Source organism: Orcinus orca, chromosome 3, assembly GCF_937001465.1.
Source record: "Orcinus orca chromosome 3, mOrcOrc1.1, whole genome shotgun sequence".
Taxonomy (NCBI): Eukaryota; Metazoa; Chordata; class Mammalia; order Artiodactyla; family Delphinidae; genus Orcinus; species Orcinus orca.
The window spans coordinates 93,405,679-93,431,514 of record NC_064561.1 but is presented as its reverse complement, the minus strand read 5'-3'; the positions used below and the strand labels follow the sequence as shown (position 1 = coordinate 93,431,514).

General features: G+C 39.8%; 1 non-coding gene and 1 pseudogene across 1 annotated transcript; one reads left to right on the top strand and one right to left on the bottom strand.

Annotated features, from left to right (window-relative positions):
• Positions 1 to 1,510: 1,510 nt before the first annotated feature.
• The window catches only part of LOC125963964 (translation initiation factor IF-2-like), a 56,198-nt pseudogene continuing 31,872 nt past the window's right edge, over positions 1,511 to 25,836 (bottom strand).
• On the top strand, positions 3,514 to 3,592 carry TRNAM-CAU (transfer RNA methionine (anticodon CAU)). Its single transcript is given in 2 exon segments — positions 3,514 to 3,550; positions 3,557 to 3,592. It is a non-coding gene; the product is annotated as a tRNA-Met (tRNA).

Genomic DNA, 25,836 nt, shown 5'->3' with positions numbered 1-25,836 from the left:
ATTTAGAACTCCAAGGTGGCAGGCAGGGCTCATGCATCATGAGCCTGCAACCAGTGCAGATGTGCAAAGCCTTCTGCTGAGAAGGATGCCATGCTTCAAGTTTAATGCTCTGTGATCGCCATCTTGAAATTTTTAATAATTTAATTTTTGAATTTGTGTTTTATAAGTGAAGTTGGATGGGACAATGGAGCATGAACCAGGGACTTGGGGCTTCAGCTCATAAGCCATCTTGCTTTTCACCACTTCTTGCTCTCTGCTTCTCAACTGCCAGCGCCCCCAGCATCCATTGGTTGGGGCCTGGGCATGAGGCAGGAAGGGATGGGGCCAGGCATGCCACACACGGGCCGCCTGTTGAGTTGTGGGACTGGGACACACTCGTCCCTCAAGTGTCCTCAAGCATGAGGGAGTGCAACATCAAGCAGCAAGTATAAAACACCATGACAAGTCAAGAGAGGGACCACAAAGAAAAAGGGAAAAACTTTTTCTTCTGCTTTTTAAACAAGAGGCCTCACTTTTTCATTTTTCACTGGGCTCCACAGATTATGTAGCCAGCACTGGTGAGAGCGTAGATGATGACGGTTCAAGTAGTGAGTGACTGATGTCAGAACACAGCGGGGAGGAAAGGCGAACACCAAATCCATGGGGCAAATATGGAGGCCAAAGCTGGGCAATGGAGTCAGGAGTTTGAAGCAGGGGAGATAAGAGAAACAGAAGGAAATTGAAATCAAGAGGAAAGCATGGCTAGGGTATTCTGAATCCAAATTTAAACAGTGCTTCAATCTTGCTTATGTGTGGGTGAGGGTCCGTCAGACTCAAATGGCCAAAAATGAGGCCAAACAGTTTTAATCCTATGCTAGTCATTGAGAGGGGAAATAAAGGCAGTTATACACTTCTGATTCTGAAGGAGTTTATAGAAGGCTGAAATTTTTTTTAGCCCTCCTTTATGATGGAATGAAAAGTATAAAGTATAAAGCTCAGCCTCTTCAATACTTTTTTTTTTTTTTTGCGGTACGCGGGCCTCTCACTGTTGTGGCCTCTCCCGTTGCAGAGCACAGGCTCCGGACGCGCAGGCTCAGCGGACATGGCTCACGGGCCCAGCCGCTTCGTGGCACGTGGGATCTTCCCGGACCGGGGCACGAACCCATGTCCTCTGCGTCGGCAGGCGGACTCCCAACCACTGCGCCACCAGGGAAGCCCCAACCAAAACTTTTTGTTTTAAGAATTTTGGGAGAGGGTCTGCCATACATTTGTTACTTACTTCCTGTCTTATTAATTAGATTATCCTGAACATAATCTACTCTTTTTCAGGGATGACACAGTACCCTCATTCAGAGATAACCTTATTGAGTATTCTTTATGTATGTGGCACTCTTCTAAGTTGTTGTTTTTTTTTTTTTTTAACAAACGTTAACTCATTGAATCCTCATAACCCTATGAGGCAGATAGATTTTGTAGATGAGGAAATCCAAGTTAAGAGAGGTTAACACACACACACACACACACACCGATATACATAAAAATATAAAATAGATAACCAACAAGGACCTACTGTATAGCACAGGGAACTACACTCAGTATTTTGTAATAACCTATAAGGGAAAAGAATCTGAAAAAGAATGCATATATGTATACGTATAACTGAATCACTTTGCTGTACACCTGAAACTAACACAACATTGTAAATCAACTATACTTCAACAAAAAAAAAAAAAAAAAAGGAGAGGTTAAGCTACTTGTCCCACTTCAACCAGCCTGTTGGTAACAATGGAACCCAGGCATCCGGGCCCCAGAGCAGACCCTCTCAACCAGGGAAGAGCAGCAGCTTGGCACTGTGCAGAGTAGAGTGAGGCTTTCAGGAGCTTTATTCCCACCCTTAATATCTTCAGACCAAGGTGTTATTTTAAGTCTGTGTCAACTCTTCAGGATATCTGCCTTCTCTCTTCCTGTCAGGCAGCTGGCTGATAGTTTTAGCTGTGTTTTGTTTCCAGTATTCATATATATCACTTGATAAATATATGGAGTGCCTACGAAGTGCTGTATTGTATTCATTTGCTGCTTCCAACCTCCTTGAACTGAAGAACCAGAGTCTATTTTCTCAGCGTTGTGTGCCAACTAGTCTCAACATGTGCTGTGTGGAGGGAGAGATGCCCCTCTAAACAGCCTTGTGGTCCTTACTTCCTGGCCTTGCAAAGGTAATTTTGGATGCTTTGAGGGCTTTTGTTGGTTAATGTTATTTATTTCTTGGCTTTCAGCTAAGTTTTCAATGGCGAGTGCTGGTGAGTGGTATGGCAGACATTGTTATCTGTAAGGGGAAAATACCTGGCATGAAACCTTAATTGAGCAAGTGACTTGACAGAATTCATTTGCAGGGTAACTGCACTATCTTCATGGTCTTTATTGAATGGTGATAAAAATGATTTTAAGTGAAAAACAGACTCCATTGGGTTATTCTGAATTATTCTTCCCTTATGGCTCGACCTTGAATACTAAGCCTGAAGCTGGGAGGTACTCATCTTTCTAAATGTGTATCTGCCTCCCAATGTCTTTATGTGGAATAAATGCTTTTTATTTGTCTTGAACCCTGCTCATACCCAAACATCACATTAGGCATAATCTAAATTTGGCCACCATGACTATTTGAAAGTTTATAATCCAATTGGCCATAACTCTAAGGCTTGAAGACCACTCCAATTTGATTCTTTTCTATCAACCTCATTTCAATTCTTGGCCTTCACAGCCTTCTCAGGAAAAGCTGCTACCACGCCTGAGACCTTATTCTTTGTGACTGGCCCCAGAATGCTATGCTGATTGGGAATCAGTTAGCAAGTCTGCAGAGGCTTGACAGTTTCTGGGTCCTAATAGCTCAGTCATCATGGCAATACCTAAAGCTTTTTGTATGCTCTGGAACACTGACTGCTATTCTGGATAGGAGGAAAACAGGCAACAGATGAGTAAATTTCCTGAAACATCTCATCTGTTTTTAAAAGAACAAACAAATTATTCTAAACTACTACCTAAGTCAGAGCTTGCAAACTGGTGACCCACAGGTTGGATCTGGGCCATAGACATGTTTTGTTTGGTCTACATCTTAAACTATAAAATTTTAAAATCAATTGCTTTCATTTAAAAATCAGGAAATTACACCAAAAATTTTCCAGACCTCTAACTTCCTTTGAAAATTGAGTGATGACAGCATTGGACCCATATTCCTGCATAGCAGCAATTAGCTAGAGTTGCTAATTGGGTAGCACCTGGCCACTTTAGACAGAGCAGGCACTGCCCCCTTTGCCATAATCTATTTGCAGCCCAGTTTGCTTACTTACATTACCTGCCTGTGCTCTGGAGGCATTTGTTTTTGTGTTCCCCACTATGAGTCAATGAAGGCTATAAGCTCAAAAGTTCAGGACCACAGTACCTCTGCTTAGCTTTCTGCTTAGTTAATATAATCTTAAAAATTAATATTGAAAAGTAATACATGCTCATGAAAAATTAAAACAGTACAGAAGTGGGAATTCCCTGGCGGTCCAGTGGTTAGGACTCTGCACTCATGTTTTCACTGCCGAGGGCCCAGGTTCAATCCCTGGTTGGGGAACTAAGATCCCACAAGCCGTGTGGCATGGGAGAGGAAAGAAAGAAAAGAAAAGAAAAGAAAAGAAAAGAAAAGAAAAGAAAAGAAAAGAAAAGAAAAGAAAAGAAAAGAAAGAAAGAAAGAAAGGAAGGAAGGAAGGAAGGAAGGAAGGAAGGAATGGAGAGAGAGAGAGAGGGAGGGAGGGAGGAAGGAAGGAAGAAAGAAGGAAGGAAAGAAAGGAAGGAAGGAAGGAAGGAAGAAAGAAGGAAAGAAGGGAAGGAAGGAAGGAAGGAAGGAAGAAAGAAAGAAAGAAAGAAGGAAAGGAAGGAAGGAAGGACAGAAGGAAGGAAGGAAGAAAGAAAGAAAGAAGATAAATTAATTAAAAAAACAGTACAGAAGCATACACTGTAAAAATTGTAAGTCTGGTGACCTCATTGATCAAAAAATTCCCTTTCCTCACTCTCCAGAAATAATATTTATTGGTAACAGTATCTTTTGTATTCATTTAGAAATTTTCCATGAACATGATTTTTAATCCAACTGGGGTTACCTACTTTTTGTAAGACTGTATTTGTATATAAATATTGGGTCTCACACATGTGCAAAGAGTGATGTGGTATATTAAAGTAATTATCTGTATAATTAAAAAAAACTCTTGCTGAACTGTCCAAATGTTAGAAAAAAATGTGTTTTTTAAAAAATTTATTTTCTTATTAGTCATCCATTTGATACACATCAGTGTATACATGTCAGTCCCAATCTCCCAATTCATCACCCCACCACCCCACCACCACCCCCGCCACTTTCCCCACTTGGTGTCCATACGTTTGTCCTCTACATCTGTGTCTCTATTTCTGCCCTGCAAACCAGTTCATCTGTACCATTTTTCTAGGTTCCACATATATGTGTTAATATACGATATTTGTTTTTCTCTTTCTGACTTACTTCACTCTGTATGACAGTCTCTATATGTTTAATTTAAAATGTTTTAATTATCTGGCTAATTGCCTTAATTCGTCATCCTTTCAGCTCCTTCCTTTATGGAAGGAATCCATCCATTCATTAGACATTCACTCATTTCCTATTATGTCCAAGGCACTCTGCTAGGTAAAGTAGGAAATGCAGAGATGAATTGAAAATAAGATCAACAACATTAACATAAGAAATAAAATGATTAATTTTTTCCCCAAAAGGAATGAAGTGAAGGTATTGGATTTTGAATTAAACATGCCCTATTTTTAGTGGACCAAGTCTAAGATTTGAGGGATTGCAAAAATCCCAGGAAGAATCCAAACCTGAAAAGATAGATCAAAAGAAGAGGTTCAGCTGAGTGGAGAGGACATGGGTGATGCAGAATTGGAAGGAGGTGGACCAGTCAAGCACTGAGTCATGAAGTGAGGTACAAAGGCATGCTCAGTGATAAAGTATGACTTGCCAGGGTACAGACCTGCAGGCGTTTGGTCTGTGTTCAGGCAGATAAAAACCACACTGAGCATATGACTGCCGTTCCCCTTCTCTCCCAAGTAGATTTCAATGACAATTTTGCTAAAATGAGACAGCTACAAAAGTAGAAATAACATTAGAGATATGCTCATGAGAGATTTAAAGAAAAAGAAATTTTGCCTTTGAAGTCTTGTATCACAGTTACCTAGAGACAATTTTTTGTTGTTGTTGAATATTCTCCTTGAATTAGAAAATAGTAAAAGCTGCCAAGCTTTAAGGAAATAAAAAACCAAAGCCAAACCAAAAACGCATATAATTACCTTAAGGTTTTATTCTCCTACAGTTTTCCAGACAGTTAGGGCCTCTTAGAAATAATAGAAAATAAAATTTGTTATAGATCTGTGGTCGCTTGTGGATGAAGCATTAGGGGGGACCCCTAGCATACCCAGAGGTTGGTTTGTTTGTTTTTTTATTTATTTATTTATTTAAAATTTAAAAACATCTTTATTGGAGTGTAATTGCTTTACAGTGGTGTGTTAGTTTCTGCTTTATAACAAAGTGAATCAGCTATACATATACACATATCCCCATGTCTCCTCCCTCTTGCGTCTCCCTCCCACCTTCCGTATGCATCCCTCTAGGTGGTCACAAAGCACCCAGCTGATCTCCCTGTGCTATGCAGCTGCTTCCCACTAGCTATCTATTTTACACTTGGTAGTGTATATATGTCAATGCCACTCTCTCACTTCGTCCCAGCTTACCTTTCCCCCTCCCCGTGTCCTTAAGTCCATTCTCTACGTCTGCGTCTTTATTCCTATCCTACCCCTAGGTTCTTCAGAACCTTTTTTTTTTTTTTAGATTCCATATATGTATGTTAGCATATGGTATTTGTTTGTATCTTTCTGATTTACTTCACTCTGTATGACAGTCTCTAGGTCCATTCACCTCACTACAAATAACTCAATTTTGTTTCCCTTTATGGCTGAGTAATATTCCATTGTATATATGTGCCACATCTTCTTTATCCATTCATCTGTCAATGGACACTTAGGTTGCTTCCATGTCCTGGCTATTGTAAATAGAGCTGCAATGAACATTGTATACCCAGAGTTCTTTCTGAAGAAGTATCATCCTTCAAAAATCCTATATTTTGACTCCAGCAACTTGATGCTTTTATAGGCTCAACATGAATGGGGAGTTTAAGAGTTATGCAATTCTAGTTTTGACATATAATGGCTATGTAAGATATTAACATTATATAAAGCTTGGTGAAGGGTGCATGAGACCCTCTGAACTATTTTTGTAATTTCTTGGAAGTCTTGAACTATTTCAAAATATAAAGTTATTTTTAAAATGGCCATACAACCAACTTTCACTTTGCTTTGGAATGTTGTATCTTTTGTTTTGAATGCCTCAGTTAGAGGTTCTAATTTTAAAACTTCTTACTTAAATGATTTTATGGATAATGCTAATTGAAATATCAATGAAATTGTCTGAGTTATTCAGGCAAAAATCTGTTATTAAAAGAAGAGCATTTTATTCTTTTTTTTTTTTTTTTTTTGCGGTACGCGGGCCTCTCACTGTTGTGGCCTCTCCCGTTGCGGAGCACAGGCTCCAGACGCGCAGGCTCAGCGGCCATGGCTCACGGGCCCAGCCGCTCCGCGGCATGTGGGATCTTCCCGGACCGGGTCACGAACCCGTGTCCCCTGCAGCGGCAGGCGGACTCTCAACCACTGCGCCACCAGGGAAGCCCAGAAGAGCATTTTATTCTCTCTGAGTCACCTAGGCTAGAGGTCTTCAATGACAAACTTCACAGGATAACTGGGCAGCCTCAATTTCTCTTTGCTTTGCTTTAGAACTTTAGGTATGAATGACTGTCTTCATTATAATCCCGTAAGTCTAAAATTTTTGGTTATTTTGTCTAAATAGTATATGAAGAGAGCTGTTCAATGATTTTATTTTTATTTATTTATTTGACTGTGCTGCATGGCATACGGGATCCTAGTTCCCCAACCAGGGGTTGAACCCGCGCCTCCTGCAGTGGAAGCACGGAGTCCCAACCACTGGACCACCAGGGAAGTCCTAAAAGAGAGCTGTTTAAAATATCAGCAGTACCATAATCAACCACTATTTATTGGTATTAGTTTCCCAACAGTTTTTTCTTTCCACAACATATTACACCAGTCTATAAATGCATTATGTTATATAAAACCAATAAATGTCCGATTTTCTTAATTCTGTACATTAAAAATGCTCTAAATCCACTTAGAAATAACATTATAGCCCATTAAAAAAAATTTAACACTATGGTCTCCAAAATAGGACTCACATGTCCCAGGGGATGTTCAGGTTGATTCATACTAATTGTCTAATTTGAAAAACTTAGATATGATCCAAGGCAGTGGTAGTATCAATATACCTGTGCCAATGGTCTTCAAAATTCTTAGCCAACATTTCTCTACAAGAATCTTCATAATAGATTAAGAAAACTTTTCTTATATTCATATTTCTAATAGGTAGTGAATTTTCTTTGGCGGGGGGCACGTATCAGTAATTTACATATTTCTATAATTTTGTAAAAAAAATACAATGGCCTTGTTAGTGAATCATCGGAGTAATTGTTCATTCTTTTCATTCAAGAAAACATATAATTTCTGGTTAGAAAGGATTTTGATGTTAGCCAGCCCAACTGACAGCCTGCTGCTTGAATCTGCTTTCTGAAATCCCCCCAAGAATTCCTCTGCTTTAGAATTTCATGCTATGATCTGCAGAGCCTCAGGCTCTCAGAGGCAGTGCTTCAAGGGCTACTATAGGGAGGAGGTGGGGGGAACTGGGAAAAGTGAATGCTGACTTGGCATAGATCCAGTTCTCCTCATTCACTCATTGAACAAGAGCAGCTGGGACAGCATCTGATTCCCTTAATCAGCTTCTGCATCTGATTTAATTTACGGAAAGTGTTCCATTGCTCAAGGAAGGGGCTCTTGAGCTGAGTCCTAAGGATTTGTAGGAGTTAGCCATGCAAAAATATGGTAATTGGATACAACCATTTGAGTGGCAAAATATGTCACCTTAAATAAGCTACAGAGGAGTAATGTTAGAGAAAATGGCAGAGTAAGGACCACCACAAATTCTTTATAAAAGGAAGAAGAAAACTGCTAAAAATTTTCAGTTCACTTTTTCAGAACTCTAGATATAAACCCCAAGCCTTGCAGCAATCTGAGGAGTGTTTATTCAGGAAAAAATGGCTCAATCTCAGCAAAAACAGTGAGATTTGTGGCATTTTAACTTGCCCTCTTCCAACCCCCTTCTCTAGCTCCATACTGCCTTGAAAACAAACAGCCTGCAATCATCTCAAAAATTGGTAACCTGGCAACCACTGGAAGTTGCTGAATGGAGTTAGACGCCCTTCAAAGCCTCATTTCCAGAGAATTATCATCCTTTGACTTGCCTGGTGGTTCCTGGAAGACCCTACTTGCAAGGCTGTCTATATTTGACATGACTCAGCGTGGAGTTCATCTAGTGGGAAAAGCATTTTCCACAGGGGTGTTTGGCCAAACAATTAGTGGCAATTGTTTAACTCTCTGGTTGACAGGAGTGACAAATAAAGTTGGGATAAACAATACGCTAACCAAAAAAGCTTTAAAGGAAAATATGGGGCATAAGATGTCCATAGGGACTTTGAAAGCTCTGACATATTCCTAAGAATCTAGAAAGTCAAGTGTATGTATGGGGCTATGTATGCCCAGAACTCCATGCACGCTGTGGAAAGACCTGAGGAGGTCCTTAGCTCTCAGCTCTGGATGACCTTGAGGGCCCACACAATAGAAAGTGGAAGCTAAGGCAGAGTTGTTAACTTCCTGAATGAATGTTGAAGGCATGCTCCAACATGCACACAGAGCCCTTCGGCAAAGACTGGGAGATACACTGGTTCCAGCCATCTAAGGAAATCTCTGCCCAGTGATTACCTGACCACTAAGTTAACTGAGCAGAGACTTCAGCAACCTCACACAACAAAGAATACAGAATTTATTGTTCAGAAAAGCCACTAAAACAAACAAACAACAACCACCAGCAACAACAACAAATGCTGGGAAGGGGAGAGAATCTGATTTTCAGAGTTGCCACAATTTATTATTTAAATGTCCAGTTTTTAACAAAAAAACTACAAGTGTGCCAAGAAACAAAATATGGCCCTTTAAACAGGAAAGAAAATAGCAAATACAATGTAATAGGAATGGTCCCTGGGGAAGTTCAGATGTTGAAATCACCAGACATACCATAGACTTTAAATCAGCTATTAACCAATAAACAAGTGAAAAGATGCCAACATCATTAGTCATTAGAGAAATGCAAAGCAAAACCATTTCATACCCACTAGGATGGCCATGATAAAAAAGACAGGTAATAATAAATGTTGGAGAGAATGTGGGAAAATAGGACCCCCTCATACATTCCTGATGGTAATGTAAAATGGTACAGCCACTTTGGAAAACAGTTGGAAGGTCCTCAAAACGTTTAGCATAGCATTACCGTACAACCCAACAATTCCACTTCTAGGTATATGCCCAAGAGAATTAAAAACATATATTAAACCAAAAAATTTTACATGAATGTTGATAGCATCATTATGCATAGTAGCTAAAAAGCTGAAACAGCTCAAATTTCCAACCACCGATGGATGGATAAACAAAATGCGGTATATGCATATAATGGAATATTATTTAATCATAAAAAGGGATGACGTACTAATACATGATACAATGTGGATGATCTTTATGATAGCTAATTTTATGCGTTAACTTGACTGGATCAGGAGGTGCCTAGATACTTGGCTAGACATTATTTCTACATGTGTCTGTGAGATTAGCATCTGAACTGGTAGACAGTAAAGCAGATTGCCCTCCCCAATGTGGGTGCACATCATCCAATCTACTGAGGGCCTGAACAGAAAAAGAAGGCAGAGGAAGGAAGACTTTGCTTTTCTGCCTGACTGGATGAGCTGAAACATCGGTCTTCTCTTGCCCTTGGACTGGGAATTGCACCATTGACTCCCCTGGTTCTCAGTTCTTTGGATTCAGACTGAACTACACCATTGGCTTTCCTGGGTCTCCAGCTTGCAGATGGTGATCATGGGACTTCATTTATATGACATGTCCAGAATACACAACACCATAGAGACAGAAAGTAGATTAATGGTTGCCAGGGATCATGGAGGGTGGAGGGGGGAGAAGGGAATGGGATGTGATACTAATGGGCATGGAGTTTCTTTTCGTGGTGATGAAAATGTTCTGGAATTAGACAGTGGTGATGGTTGCCCAACCTTATAAATATACTAACAACCACTGAATTGTACACTTTAAGAGGGTGAATTTTTATAACTTGCAAATTATATCTCAATAAAAAATAAATTAAATAAACTACATCTTAAATAGACCACACTGAAATTATGTTAATAATATGAGAAATTTTGCTTTTTAAATGTGACCTTATGAAAAGGATGAGCAATGAAGAGAAGAACAGTAAATATTCAATGAAGATCTTTTACATGTCAGGCATTGTAATGGGTGCTGAGGACATAGAAGGAATAGTTTATAGTCCATGCCCTTAAGGGGTCCAGTCCAGAAGGTCTAAAAGGGATGAATTATGATACAAATCAAGAAATGCTGTTGGGACTTCCCTGGTGGCACAGTGGTTAAGAATCCACCTGCCGAATAAAGAGGGAGACATAGAGAGTGAACTTGAGGACATGGGGTGGGAGGGTGAAGCTGGGGCGAAGTGAGAGTAGCATCGACATATATACACTACCGAATGTAAAATAGTTGGCTGGTGGGAAGCAGCAGCACAGCACAAGGAGATAGGTTCGGTGCTTTGTGATGACCTAGAGGGGTGGGATAGGGAGGCTCAAGAGGGAGGGGATATGAGGACATGTTTATGCATATGGCTGATTCACTTTGTTGTGCAACAGAAACTAACAGTATTGTGAAGCAATTATACTCCAGTAAAGATCTATTAAAAAAAAAAAAGAATCTGCCCGCCCGTGCAGCAGACATGGGCTCTATCCCTGGCCTGGGAAGATCCCACATGCCAAGGAGCAACTAAGCCCGTGCGCCACAACTACTGAGGCTGCGCTCTAGAGCCTGCAAGGCACAGCTACTGAGCCCATGCACCACAACAACTGAAGCCCGCGTGCCTAGAGCCCATGCTCCGCAACAAGAGAAGCCACCACAATGAGAAGTCTGTGCACTGCAATGAAGAGTAGCCCCCAGAAGAGTAGCCCCAGCTCACCGCAACTAGAGAAAGCCAGAAAGCCCGAGTGCAGCAACAAAGACCCAAAGCAGCCAAAAAATAAAAAAAAAAAGAAAGAAAGAAATGCTGTCAAAGAGAATGAGAAAGAGGGCTTCCCTGGTGGTGCAGTGGTTAAGAATCCATCTGCCAATGCAGGACACGGGTTTAAGCCCTGGTCCAGGAAGGTCCCACATGCCGCCAAGCAACTAAGTCCGTGCACCACAACTACTGAGCCTGCGCTCTAGAGCCTGCGAGCCACAACAACTGAAGCCCACATGCCTAGAGCCTGTGCTCCACAACAAGAGAAGCCACTGCAATGAGAAGCCTTCGCATCACAATGAAGAGTAGCCCCCACTTGCCACAACTAGAGAAAGCCCACACAGAGCAATGAAGACCCAACACAGCCCAAAATAAATAAATTAAATAAATAAATAAATAAATATATATATATAAAAAGAGAATGAGAAACAAACCACATATAGGAAGAAATGCTATAAATTATATAGCTGATAAAGAACTTCCTTGCAGAATATATAAAGAAATCTCAAAGCTCAAAAATAAGAAAATGAACAATCCAACTTAAAAATAGGCAAAAAAACCAAAATGGGCAAAATATTTGAACACATACTTCACCAAAGAAGATATATAAATATAACTAAACACAGGAAAAGTTGCTCAATATCATTAGCCATCAGAAAAATGCAAATTAAAACCATATTGTGATACTACTACAAACCTGTTAAAATGACTGAAATTAAAAAGACTGTCTGTGGTGGGCTTAAAAATGCCCCCTGATCAAAGCTATCCACATTCTAATTCATGGAACCTGAGACTGTTGCCTTACATGGCCAAAAAGGGGGAAGGGTGTCTTTGGAGATGTGACTGAGTTAACAGTCTAATCCTGAGAATATTATGGACCCTGAATGGGTGGACCCTGAATGCCATCATGAGTGTTTTTATAAGAGAGAGGCAGAGGGAGATTTCACAGACAGAAGAGGAGGAAGCAATGTGATCACAGAAGCAGAGACCAGGGTGATGCAGCCACAGGTCAAGGAATGCAGGCAACCACCAGAAGCTGGAAAAGGCATGAAACAGATTCTCTCTTACAAGGGAATGTGGCCCCACTAACACTTGATTTCAACCCAGTGATACTGATTTTGGACTTTTGGCCTCTAGAGCTGTAAGAGAATAAATTTCTGTTGCTTTAAGTCACCAGATTCATGGTAATTTGTTTCAGCAGCCATAGGGACTAATACACTGATCACACCAAATGGCATAATCACTTTGGAAAACAATGGCAGTTTCTTAAAAATGTTAAATATACACCATATGATCCAGCCATCCCACTTATAGGGAAATGAAACTATACATCCATAAAAAAGACTAGTACATGAATATTCATAGCATATAGTTCCAAACTGGAAACAACAATGTTTCTCAACAGGTAAATGCATTAACAAATTATGGCATATCCATACAATGGAATACTACTCAGAAATAAAAAGAAACCAACTATTGATATATACTATGATGTGGATGAAACTCAGAATATTTACTCTGAGTGAAAGAGGCCAGACGCCCCCCTCCAAAAAAAATGGTACACACTTCATAATTCCATTTAATTCCATAATTCCATAGAATTCTAGAAAATGCAGACTAATCTATGGTGACAAAAAGTGGATCAGTGGTTGTCAGTGCAGGGAGGTGGGGAGGGCCTGAGGTGATAAATTTGTTTACGATCTTAACTATGGTGACAGTTTCACAGATGTATATGTCAGACAAAATTTATCAAATTCTATAGTCTAAATTTGTGAAATTTATTATACATCAATTATGTATCAATAACACTGATAAAAAAAAGTGCACTCTAAAAGTCATACACAGGGAGCTGTGGTAACCTAGGAAATGAGGGTTTCCTGCAGCTGATGGGCCATAGGTCTGGGACTGAATTCTTTATTCAGCCCAGTAGTCTTGCCACTGTCATTTTGGGAATGAAGGCTGCTTTGAACCAGGGATAGAGGTTGGGGCGCTAACGTTGTAGAAACAGGAGTATGCTCAGAGCACTGGTCTAAGAGCTTCAGACATCCTGAGATACTCCTATTCCACCCAACAACTGGTCGTTGAAGATGAGCTGCAGGTACCCCCTTGTATGTGCAGTGTGGTGATCTAGAGTGACAACACAGGTAAGCCGATGCCAAGGCTGGAGTGATGTAGGCACAAAACTAGGGCTGGAGCAGAAGATTTGGGGGCAGAGAACACAGCAGTAGAGAGGGGAGAGAAGGGTCTAATTTAAACCTTATTTTGTGAGTGTAATCTTCACTTCAGAGGCAAGAAAAACATCTACAGGTAATCAGGGCACTTTCTGGCATTTCCTGCATTGCTTCAAATATCCACAAATCACACTGATGAATCCCCAAAGCACCTACTTAAGACAGCAAAGAGGCACTTCCCTGGTGGTCCAGTGGTTGAGTTTGCCTTCCAATGCAGGGTGTGTGGGTTCGATCCCTGGTTGGGGAGCTGAGATCCCACATGCCTTGCAGCCAAAAAATCAAAACATAAAACAGAAGCAATATTGTAACAAATTCAATAAAGACCCCCACCCCCAAAAAAGAGCTAATTTCTTAAAAAAAAAAAACAGCAAAGAAACACTTTATGAGATAATTTAGTGGATTAAATGCCAGAGACACATTCTTGAAACATGCATTCCCCTTTGTATATGCTTGACTTCTCTTTGTTATTGAAGAACCATAGATCCTAGTTGAAGTGATTTGCCTAAAGCTCAGATGAGGTATCTAGCAGGCCAGCAATGTTCTGTTTCTTGTGTTATAGAATCTGATACAATTCAACTGTGAAGACACATGCTATTTAGCTTTACAAGGTATTATTTTGATTTGTAAAAACTGATTAGCCTTTTCAGCTCCAGGCTACTGAGCATTTAAAATCTTTTCTCAACAAACAATGAATTGGTGCTTTCTGTAGGACGTATAACAAATGCTACGATTGTATGTGTTAGGATGAATCAAGCAAAATCAAGGAAAATAAACCACATTAAACATAATTTAGCCCTTCATTTAAATGACAAATGTCAGTGGTCTCCTTATAGCTACATATTTGTTACCGAGTCAAACGGGTCGGCTTGTCTGTCAAGCAGTAAAGCCAGTCTACTGGCACTAAGCTAATGTTCAAAAGGCCCAAACTCCCCGATGGCTTTCATGGAAAGTTTTTTAAAGACAGGGTGAGGAAGTGGGGTTGGGGGCATATGTGATCAGCTCGTGGACATTCTTCTGATTAGTTGATGGTGAGGTAATTGGGAGTCAACATTATCTATGTTCCAACCGGTCTGGGGTCTACCTGCTGGTGGTCAGCATACAGTTAACTTTTCCCACCTGGTGAGGGTTTTAGTATCTGCAAAACAGCTCAAAGGATATGGCTCAGAATATTATCTATAGCCCTTGAGGAGGACCTAAAGGTCTTTTACTTTGTTTAATAGCTAAATTATTATTATTTTTTCTTGCTTGACTATTTTCCTTTCTTTCTGCATTTTCTCATTACTCTGATTAAATTTATTCTTTGGAACTCAGGGAAGGCCTAGGAGGCTAAAGTTTTTCTACAGACAAGAGGCAGACAGAGGACATGGGGAGAGGTCTGTCCTGGGAAGGCCACATAGGGTCCTGCTCGGTTACATATTGAAAATTAAGCCTGATAGCTATTGTAAATCTACCAGTCAATTTTGATTTCTCCTGAATGGCCTTATCATTCCATTATTTCATGCGACATTTCTAACTGGGAACAATAAGTCACTTTTTATTATATTAAGGATTCTGTTGGTGATAAATGTGGCAGTTGCCCTTGGGGTCAGAAAGATGGATTCAGGTGTTGCCAGGTGTTTGACTAGTTGAATGTGTCTCATTCTGCTTTTTACTTAGGAGAGAGTACATTTTCTTAAATCAGACAGATTTCTTGTTTCTATCTTTTCCAGTTAGTCATTGAAATAGTTGGTGACTTTCAATAAAAATTATCATTGTTTTTATTTTTTATCTCTGTGTTATGTCTCAGTCAGAAGTTACTTCTTTTCTTTTTTCTTTTTTTTTTTATGTGGTACGTGGGCCTCTCCCTGCTATGGCCTCTCCCGTTGCGGAGCATAGGCTCCGGACGCGCAGGCTCAGCAGCCATGGCTCACGGGTCCAGCCGCTCCGCGGCATGTGGGATCTTCCCGGACCGGGGCACGAACCCGTGTCCCCTGCATCGGCAGGCGGACTCTCAACCACTTAGAAGTTACTTCTAAGTACTTGAATGATATCTTCAAACACAAAGTACAAAATAGGAGATTCAAATTGGTTTTAATCTTGAGACATCCAGAAAAGCAAAAGTCAAGAGCACTGTATTGGCATAGGATTGGTGTCAAATGAGTGAATTTGATAATTGCCTGTTATCTTCTTATTTGCATACCTTATTCTGCAAAAAAAAAAAGTTTAAAAATAGAATATAATATTGTATATGTTTTTGGCATGTGTACCTAACTGAATTTTTGGTACTTCCTGAGGCAGTTCTTTACTTTGTTACATGTAGAGATTTTTAATCCTCCAACCAACTCATTTAATGAGTAGTCTTAGAAAACCCTTCATCAGCACCTTCCTGTCCTTCCTCAAGGCCTCAGAGCCCTACGTTGTTGGAGCCACCAGGATGCAGAAAGCTGGCTGCCTTCTCCGGCAGATGGTCAGCCTGAGCACACCCCACAAGCCTATTTTTTATTGTTTCTTGTTCTTTTTCAAAATCTCCAATCAAAGAAACTGAAATTCAAAACAAAATCAATTGAAATTCTTGATTGAAATAAGATTGGGATGATAGCCTCCAATCTAGAGCTGCTTTCTAAGCAGAACCTATTTTAGTGTCTGATTAGTCAGATCACTCAGTCACTGCAGGTTTGTACTGGAGTGGAACATCCTATCCTCCCGGATGTAAAAACTAAAGAAAGAAAAAAAGGTGGAGGAATAGATGAGTCAATCTTAGGAGACCAGAAATATACCTTGAGAGATGATCAGTATTTCAAAGGATTGTTTTAATTCTTTCTTAGCAAGTTAATAAACAGGCTTTGCAGTTAGGCTCCAGAAGCCCTACCTATGTTAGCAGGGTTTTCTCAGCTGAGAGCTGTTTTCTTTGGTGGTTTTGGGTTTGTGTCCTCTCGCTGCCACTACAGGTCCTGCTCTCTAATGGTCCCCTGTGGGGCCCAGCCACAGTCATCTGCTTGGCAGCAGGGACTTTGGCAAGTCCCAGCAAGGATGTCAGAGAGGAGTCATGAAAACATCTAATTTGGGATGAATTTAATTGTTGTTAAAGTCCATTTTCTGATTGGAAACTCTAGTAGTTCTAGACCTGCTGTCCTCATCTCCAAGCCCTAAGAGTTATGTTAAATACCCTGCACGTGACCTTATCCATCATCCGAAGGGAGTCTGGGTTCTAGCTGGTGACCTCAAATTACTATCATGAAATTCACCCTTTATCGTTCCTTTCAGAGCTTTCATATTTTAGCTCTGTAGCTGCCAAATTCTCAGTTTTGCTTTTAACAACTAAGCTTGACTGATACTTTCATTGAAGGATAGGAAAAAAAATTAACTAGAAACTTGATGATTGAAAGGAGTTAGTATCAGCTGCAACACAAAATCACCTGCCAGTTACAGAAGGCACCTTCGGTTCAAAAAAGCCAAGAGTCACAAAAGCAATCTCTCTGGACCTCAGTTTCCTCATCTGTAAAATGAAGAGGTGGACTACATAATTTTTTAGTTTTCTCTGACTTCTAACATGACAAGAATCAGTAGATTCGTTTTTTTTTTTTTTTTTTTTTTTTGCGGTATGCGGGCCTCTCACTGTTGTGTCCTCTCCCGCTGCGGAACAGAGGCTCCGGACGCGCAGGCTCAGCGGCCATGGCTCACGGGCCCAGCCGCTCCGCGGCATGTGGGATTTTCCCGGACCGGGGCACGAACCCGTGTCCCCTGCATCGGCAGGCGGACTCTCAACCACTGCACCACCAGGGAAGCCCAGTAGATTCGTTTTTAATTGGGATTTTAGGGTCTCCTATTTGCTTAAATCATATACCCTTTTTCTATCTTCATTCTCGTTTTCTCCTGTATTAGAAAATGGCTCTTTATTAATTTGGTAAATATTTGTTAAACGCCTACTCTGGACCAGGCACTCTTGTAGCTACTGAAAGTACAAAGACCCTGCCCTCCAGGTGCTTGTGGTCTAGTTAACAGATGCCCTTGTCCTTTCTTTCCTCATCTCACATGGTAGTAAATCACTACTATTTACCCATCTCTTTCATGATCCCTTCTCGCTCTCCTCTGATGGCTCCCCTTCCTTCTTGCAAGTTTAATTAATCCTAAGGATCAGTCATCCCTCTGTCTTAATTTCCCTACACTTTTCCCCTAAGACAGGTCTACTAATGGATATTAAATATATATCTTCAAAAATGCTTATGTCCTTGATTTCTCTGACCTTTTGGCCTTAAGTCATTCCGTCAAACCCACATGCCAGGACAATAATACAAGGCACAGACACTGTAGTTCTATTTCTTTACCAAGAAGATTCATTACATCTCCCCTGATCTGCTCTAGCCAATTCCACCTCATTCCTAGTTTTTAGTTTTGTCTCCATTTCTGGATCTTCATCCACCTTTCACACTGCTCACTGAACCTAGTTCCTGTATTAGTTTCCTAGGGATGCGGTAACAAATTACCACATATTGTGTGCCTTAAAACAACAGAAATTTATTCTCCCACAGTTCTGGAGGCCAGAAATCCAAAACCAAGTTGTTGACAGAGCCATGCTCCCTCCAAAGACTCTTGGGAAGAATCCTTCTTTGCCTCTTCTAACTTCTGGTGGTTGCTGCCAATTCTTCACACACCTTGGCTTATAGATGCATCACTGGAATCTCTGCCTCCATTTTCACATGGCCTTCTCCCCTGTGTCTCTATCTGTGTCCAAATTTCCCTCTTCTTCTTTTTTTTTTTTGCGGTACGCGGGCCTCTCACTGTTGTGGCCTCTCCTGTTGCAGAGCACAGGCTCCGAACGTGCAGGCTCAGCGGCCATGGCTCACGGGCCCAGCTGCTCCGCGGCACGTGGGATCCTCCCGGACCGGGGCACGAACGCGTGTCCCCTGCATCGACAGGTGGACTCTCAACCACCGCGCCACCAGGGAAGCCCTCCCTCTTCTCATAAGGACATTGGATTTAGGACTCACCCTAATCCAGTATAACTTCATCTTAACTTTATTACACTTGCAAAGACCTTATTTGTGTATGCGTGTGTATCTCTCTCCCTCTTTTCCCCCTACTGGATATATCCTACTGGTTCTGTTGCTCTGGTGGAATCCTTACTAATATAGCATGTAATAAACATTTGTTGAATGAATGAATTAAATGCAAAATGAACAAGCAAGTTTTCTATAGTTAGGCAGTGATCTCATTTTTCCAGCTTTAGTATATTCTGCCTTCCACTAATAGATCAATCTCCTTTAACATCAGTTTTATCAATTTATTCATCTTCCAAGGAATTGACTTCAAACTCATTGCTTGGATTTCCGGGAGCTCATAATATGAGTGCTCTCTTATCATGCAGTAAGATCTAGTGATTATAAACATGTTCTATGGCATTAAAAAGACATGAGTTCAATCCAGGCTTCACTGTTTACTAAATATGTGATCTTGGATGCATTGTGTTATTTCTCTGAGCTTCATTTTACTCATCTGAAAAATGCAAGTCACCTCAAAGAATTATGAGTAAATAAGACAATATATCTCAAGTTCTTAGCTGAATGCATGAAAGGTACTAAGTACCAAACAAACGTAATAGTCTCTTATTATCATCTCTGCTCTACTCAAGTATGAACTCGCCATTCTAGTCAAGCTGGTCTGCTCACATCCTAGAGATTCCCAGCCTCATGTCCTCCTAGAAGTGCCTTCTTTTTCTGCCCCTCTCATTTCTCCTCTTCTTTCTTACTCTCCTCATTTACTATTTTTGAAAGCTAGTTTCAGACCTGTTTCTACCATCTCAATCCTCATTAGCCCAACCTGCTTCTCTGTGGACAACATCTTATTTATGTTGAAAATGTTAGTTTCACTTCCAGGGAGAAGGAGTAGATGTGTTTTTCCAACACATCAGAAGACTCTGGAAATTACAGAGAAAAAGGCAAAACAGCTAAAGACTTGGGGACACAAAGAATAATACAGTGGTGAGTTCCCTGGGTTTTCTTTTTGTCTCATATGCCCGAACTTGGAGCTGAAGCAGCGAGTAGCTTAGAAATGCTAAATAGGCAGACTGAAACAAAACAAAACAAAACAAAACCCCAACAAAAGACTATATCCAAAGGACCAAGAAAAGGGAAATCTGGCAAGACAGAAAACTTCTAGATAATAACAGCTCTACTCCAGCCAAACATCACAGAAGACACTACAGCTTCACTCCCACCCATGCCAGCAAAGGCCAAATGGGGAGCCTAGCCTTCCATACTTGTGAGGCTGTAATTAGACACCCAACACTCTGAGTGGGGTGGTGTCACAGAGGGTCAACTAGGGAGCTTGGGATTCCATCCATCTCCCTTTCCCTGGAGAGGTCTCAGAGGAGGCCTCAAAGAGAGTCAGGACTTTCACGATTATCTGGTAATACAGTAATGAGGTCATTCCTGTTGCAGTGAACATGTGAAAATCAAAATTTAAAATGCAATACCATTTGTAAATGCTCAAAAAAAACAACAACACTTACTTAGGTGTAAATCTAGCAAAATGTGTATAGGGACATACCATGTTCATGGATTAGAAGATTCAACATAATAAAGGTATCATTTCTCTCCTATTGATATATACATGTTTAACACAATTCCTATCAAAATCCCAGCAAGATTTTTTGTAGATCAAGACAAAACTGTTCCAAAATTTATATGGACAGGTGAAGAAACTACAATAGCTAAAAATTTTTTTGAAGAATAAAGTGGGAGGAACCAACTACCTAATTTCTAGACATTATATAATGAAAGTAACCAAGACTATATGATATTGGCAGAGGGACAATCACATAGATCAATGGAACAAAATAGAGAATCCAGAAATAGACCTACACAAATATGCCCAACTGTTTCTTGACAAAGGTGCAGAAACAATTCTATGGAGGAAAGATAGCAAAACAAATCATGCTGGAGCAAGTGGACATCCATAGGCCATAAATAAATAAATAAATAAATGAGAAGAAAAGAAATTTGACAAAAGTCTTATGCCTTATATAAAAAATAACTCAAAATGGATAATGACTTAAATGTAAAATGATAAAACTCTTAGGAAAAAAGCATAGGAGAAAATCTTTGGTATCTAGGACTTGGCAATATGTTCTCAGATTTGACACCAAAAGTATGATCTATATAAAACAAAAAAATTGATAAATTGGGCTTCATCAGAATGAAAAATTTTACCCTGTAAAGGACCCTGGTAGGAGGAGGAGAGAAAAGCTATTTGCAAGCCACATATCCAAACAAAGCACTAGTATGTACAATATGAGAAGAACTCTTGAACTCAAAAGTAAAAAAGCAGACAGTTCATTTAGAACATCAGCAAATACATGAAGAGAATTTTCACCAAATAATATAGAAATGGCAAATAAATACATGAAAAGATGTTGACATCATTAGCCATTAGGGAAATACAAATTAAAACTACAATGAGATATCACTACACACCTATTAGAATGACTAAAATAAAAATAATGACAACACCAAATGCTGACAAGGATGTGGAGAAATGGATCACTCATACACCTTTGGTGAGAATGTAAAGTGGTACATTTACTCTGGAAAATGATTTGGCAGTTTCTTATAAAGCTAAATGTGTAGCTACCATACAACCAAGTAATCCAACTCCTGGGTATCCCAGAGAAATGTAAAGTATGTTCACAAAAAAATAATTTTACATGAACATTTATTAGCAACTTCATACATAATAGCTCCAAACTGGAAACAACCCAAATGTCCTTCAACAGGTGAAGAGTTAAACAGTGATAATCCATACCCTGGAATATTACTCAGCAATAAAAAGAACAAGCTATTTGTACTCACAACAACCTGGATGAATCTTCAAAGAATTATGCTGAGTGAAAAAAGCCAATCCCAAGTTGCTACACATTATATGATTCCATTGAAATAACATATTTATAGAAGTGGATTACAGATTAGTGGTTGCCAGGAGTTAAGGAGGGGGTGGTATCAGGAGGAAAATGGATGTGTCTATTAAAGAAAACTTGAGGGATCCTTGTGCTCACAGAAATGATGGAAATTTCCATCATTTACATGGACCATCATTTCCATCAAATACATTCCATGTATCTTGACTGTATCAATGTCAATATCCTGGTTGTGATTTTGTACTATGGTTTTGTAAGATATTGGCATTGGGAAGAAACTGAGTAAAGCGTTTTTCTAACAAATGCATGTGAGTCTACAATTATTTCAAAATAAAAGGTTTAATTAAAAGAAGTTATCATATATTATAATCTCTTCCATATTGTTTACTGTTTGTTCCAGGTAAGATTATCTTGGCTCCGTAGTAGACTTTAAACTACTGAGAGTAAGGACTATCTCACCAATCTGATCTCTGTCATGGTGTTCGGCACAAAATAGGTGTTCAGACAGCTGGGTGAATGAATATTGTTGAATGAATGCTCCACTGTGCCTAAGATAGGTAGATATAGCATATGGCTTGAGCTAATTTGTCAAGCCAGATGGAGGGAATTGGGGGAATAGATGTACTTTTAGCACTGCCAACATCCATGTTACTACCAAGGATAAGATATAGGAAACAAAGCAACACAGAGCCATCACAATATCCACGCCCAGACAAACCGTCTTCAACACCACCCCATGCCCCATTGAAATGCTGAAGGAAGAGAAAATGAGCTAAATATCTCAGTAATCTTTCTCCTGCTCAGAGAAGCTAAGAAGAAAGTTGTAATAAAAATAATCCAGCAGAAAGTTGATAAAAACCCAATGTTCCAAGGTTCAGCAGAGAGTAACCAAGTAGAAGTTTCTCTGTTATTTCTTGCTGTGCTGTCTGTGTGTTTTCCTGGTCTGGGTGCAGCCCCTTAAAGGGGCTAACTGAGCTGGATATAAACCAGAATGTTTTTAGGACGTAATTAATAATACACCTTCTTTTGATTCATGTTTCTAAGGCTCAATTTAGGGACACCAGGTTTCGTTTCTTTTGTTGTTGTTTGTTGTTATTTTTTATCTCTTGTTGCTTAGCTTTTAGTTTTTTATGCATGTCCATATTAAATGTTAAAATCTGTCTCAATACTGATAAGAGTAAAAATACTAATTGGGTCCTAAAAGATGTAATAACTAGTGACAATCAAATCAATAGAAATTCACCTACGTTGTGGCTAGCTGCATGGATGGCCAAACTAAGATATGATTAGATAGATATTTATAGGTTAGATATTAATTGGTCCTTCATTGAATGTTCCATATTATAGAGCATTAATGAAGATGAATAAGACATAATTTTTTTTCCTTTAAAGAGCTCACAGACCAGAAGATAGACACAAAAAAACAATTACAGCCCTGTAATAAAAGCTATAACAGTGGTGTGTTCATGGTGTCAATGGAAACATAGAGAGAGGAGAAACTAACTCAAACTGTATACTGTGGCTAGTTTCTAAGAGTCATAGAATCCTACGGTTTTCAAAAAAATCTGAGTTTGTTTCCCAGCTCCAAAATGGTCTCTTTACTTAACTGTGAGAAATTACAGGACACCATGTGGTTTAAAATTTAGGATCTGGCCTTTCTAACATGTGTGCTATGCCTGAACCTGCCCGAGGTCCAACTGTTTCCAGGTACCGCCCAGAGAATCAGTGGGTGAAGGTAAGAGCCCAGAATTTGGAGCCAGACTCCTTGAATTGAAATCTCAGCACTGCTACTTATTAATGGCCAAGTCACTTAACCTATCTGGACTTTACTCTTCCCAGCTGTAAAGTGGAAGTAATAATGCTACACTTATCCTTCGCTAATTTCTGAAACCACCCATGAATTTAAATGGTATAGCATTTACCTCATTGCATTCTTATCCTATTACTTTCAAACATTTACAGGACCTTTAGCTGTATAATAATAATAATACACTCAGCTGTATGATAATGGTGACCCACAATTTGATTTGATTCTCCATCCACTGTATAAGATAAATTTCAAGTTTCTCAAAATTTTCATGACACTATGCAATTTTCTAAAACATATATACCTACATACATATTTGACCAGAAGCAAATAAACTGGAAGTTGTAGTAATTAGAATTCTGGAAGGAAATGGAGAGCATAATGCATGTGGGTAATTTGAGGAGAGTTTTTGAAAGGGACAGAGATATGAGAAGGGTGTAGGGAAACTACAGGGGACACTGTGGCCCCCAGGTGGAGTAATGGCAGGGAGCCATTGCCACTCTTAAACCTGAAGGGCAAGGGGAGGGAGCAGTTATTGGAATTCAGAGAAAGGTCATTCAACAGGAGCTATGACCTTTGATAGGCCCATGGCAACCCAGCAGAAAGCTATCTAGGGGAAAGATACCCTGATTTCCCTCTCCTCTCTCTGTGACCTTCTACCAGATTCTCCATACCATTGGCCAAACCCAACAGAAAGCCAGACAGCAACGGAATCATTGAGGTCATGCATACAGGTCAGCTTCCCAGAGCACAGAGCAGGGGTGAGATGAGTAGAGCATAGTTCTGGAAGGAAAATGATAGAAGCTAATGTAGAAGACTATTTTATGGTGAAATTCTATTGCAACAACAAAAACAACAGCAAAATGAAACAAAAAGCAAACTCAAGACTGGTTGACAACTGGTCCCTAACTGGCCTCTTAGCCAGAATTCAAACCTAGAGAAAGATTTTCAAAAGCTAAGAAACCTCTAGGAAGAGCATCCTCCTAAATGCTCACGTCAGATGTGGCCACAAGAGACAGTAACTAGGGAATGTCTTCTCCAAATGTATAGCCATGGGGCAAAGGAAAACAAAGAGGATTTCCCCAGAGGGCAGAGCCAGGGTCAGAGGAGAAAAACTCCATTGCCTAAGCACAAGGGCCTCATTCTTACTCTTACTGTCCAGCAGGATGTAATATGGGCTGTGTGTTTCCCATCTGTACCTTCCTAAATGGGAGTTTTTAAAATTGTAGTTATCCTGTTTCTTCCTCCATCATCATATACTCGGTGTATTTGGATCAGATATCATTAATTTTATTTATTTATTTATTTAATTTTATTTTTAACATCTTTATTGGGGTATAATTGCTTTACAATGGTGTGTTAGTTTCTGCTTTATAACAAAGTGAATCAGTTGGACATATACATATGTTCCCATATCTCTTCCCTCTTGCATCTTCCTCCCTCCCACCCTCCCTATCCCACCCCTCCAGGCAGTCACAAAGCACCGAGCTGATATCCCTGTGCCATGCGGCTGCTTCGCACTAGCTATCTACCTTACGTTTTGTACAGATATCATTAATTTTAAACTTAAGTTTACCAAGTCACAGGGAACTACAGCCAGAACTATTGAAAAGGACTGGATCTTACATAGAGATACTAGACTTTGACTTGAATGTAGTAACTAGAGATTATTCCTTGGGAGAAGAAGTAAATGTATTCCACATGAAATGAATATATGAAAATAAGGAAATGTGTGAATTATGTGTAGCCAAGAGGGTAGACTGTGGTGGACACCCTGGATGGACTATCCAAGAGGCTTTCACAAACCCCCTTTTTCTTGCCTTTCTCTACTAAAGAGACTGAAAGCTAAAATACACATCTTTCAGACTCCCTTGCAGCTATAGATAACATAATTGTGGGTACTGAAATGTAGAGACTTCTTTCTAGAAGTCTCTAAGGCTGGGTTACTGTTCTTTCTCCCTAGACTATAAACATGATGCCTAAAGTTGGAACAGTCATCTTCCAACCATTAGCATGAATTCTGTGTGCTAAAGATGATAGAGCAAAACAATAGATGAAGCCTGGTTTCCTGATTACTATTTAGCAAGAATTTTGGTCAATGTAATGAATACAGACTTACCTCATAAAATGACTATTCAGTTGGTGCTTTTTTACTATATAGCTCCTTAAAAGTCATCCATTTCTGGACAAAGACTCCTTTTGTTGTTTTTGTTGTCTTCATGACTTTTTCACTCCAAATGCACTAAGTAGGTATACTATAAGAAGTGATATTTTGACATTACAGCTTCAGGCAAAGACATACTCCAGTAAATCCTGACCACGAAGCTGTTAGTCAGAGAATATCATATAGACCAAATATGAAGTGTGCACCATATTGAGAGGGTTAAATTCATTAAAATAGGAAAAGCATTGAGAACAATGACTACTACATAACACCATCAGGGCCAGCTTCATAAGCCAGCTTCATGGGCAAGCAGCCTGTGGAGTCACACAGGGCTCAGTGCTTAGAAAGATACCATGCTTGGTTTAATGCTCTGCTGCTGCTGTCTTGATATTCTTAATAATTTTATCT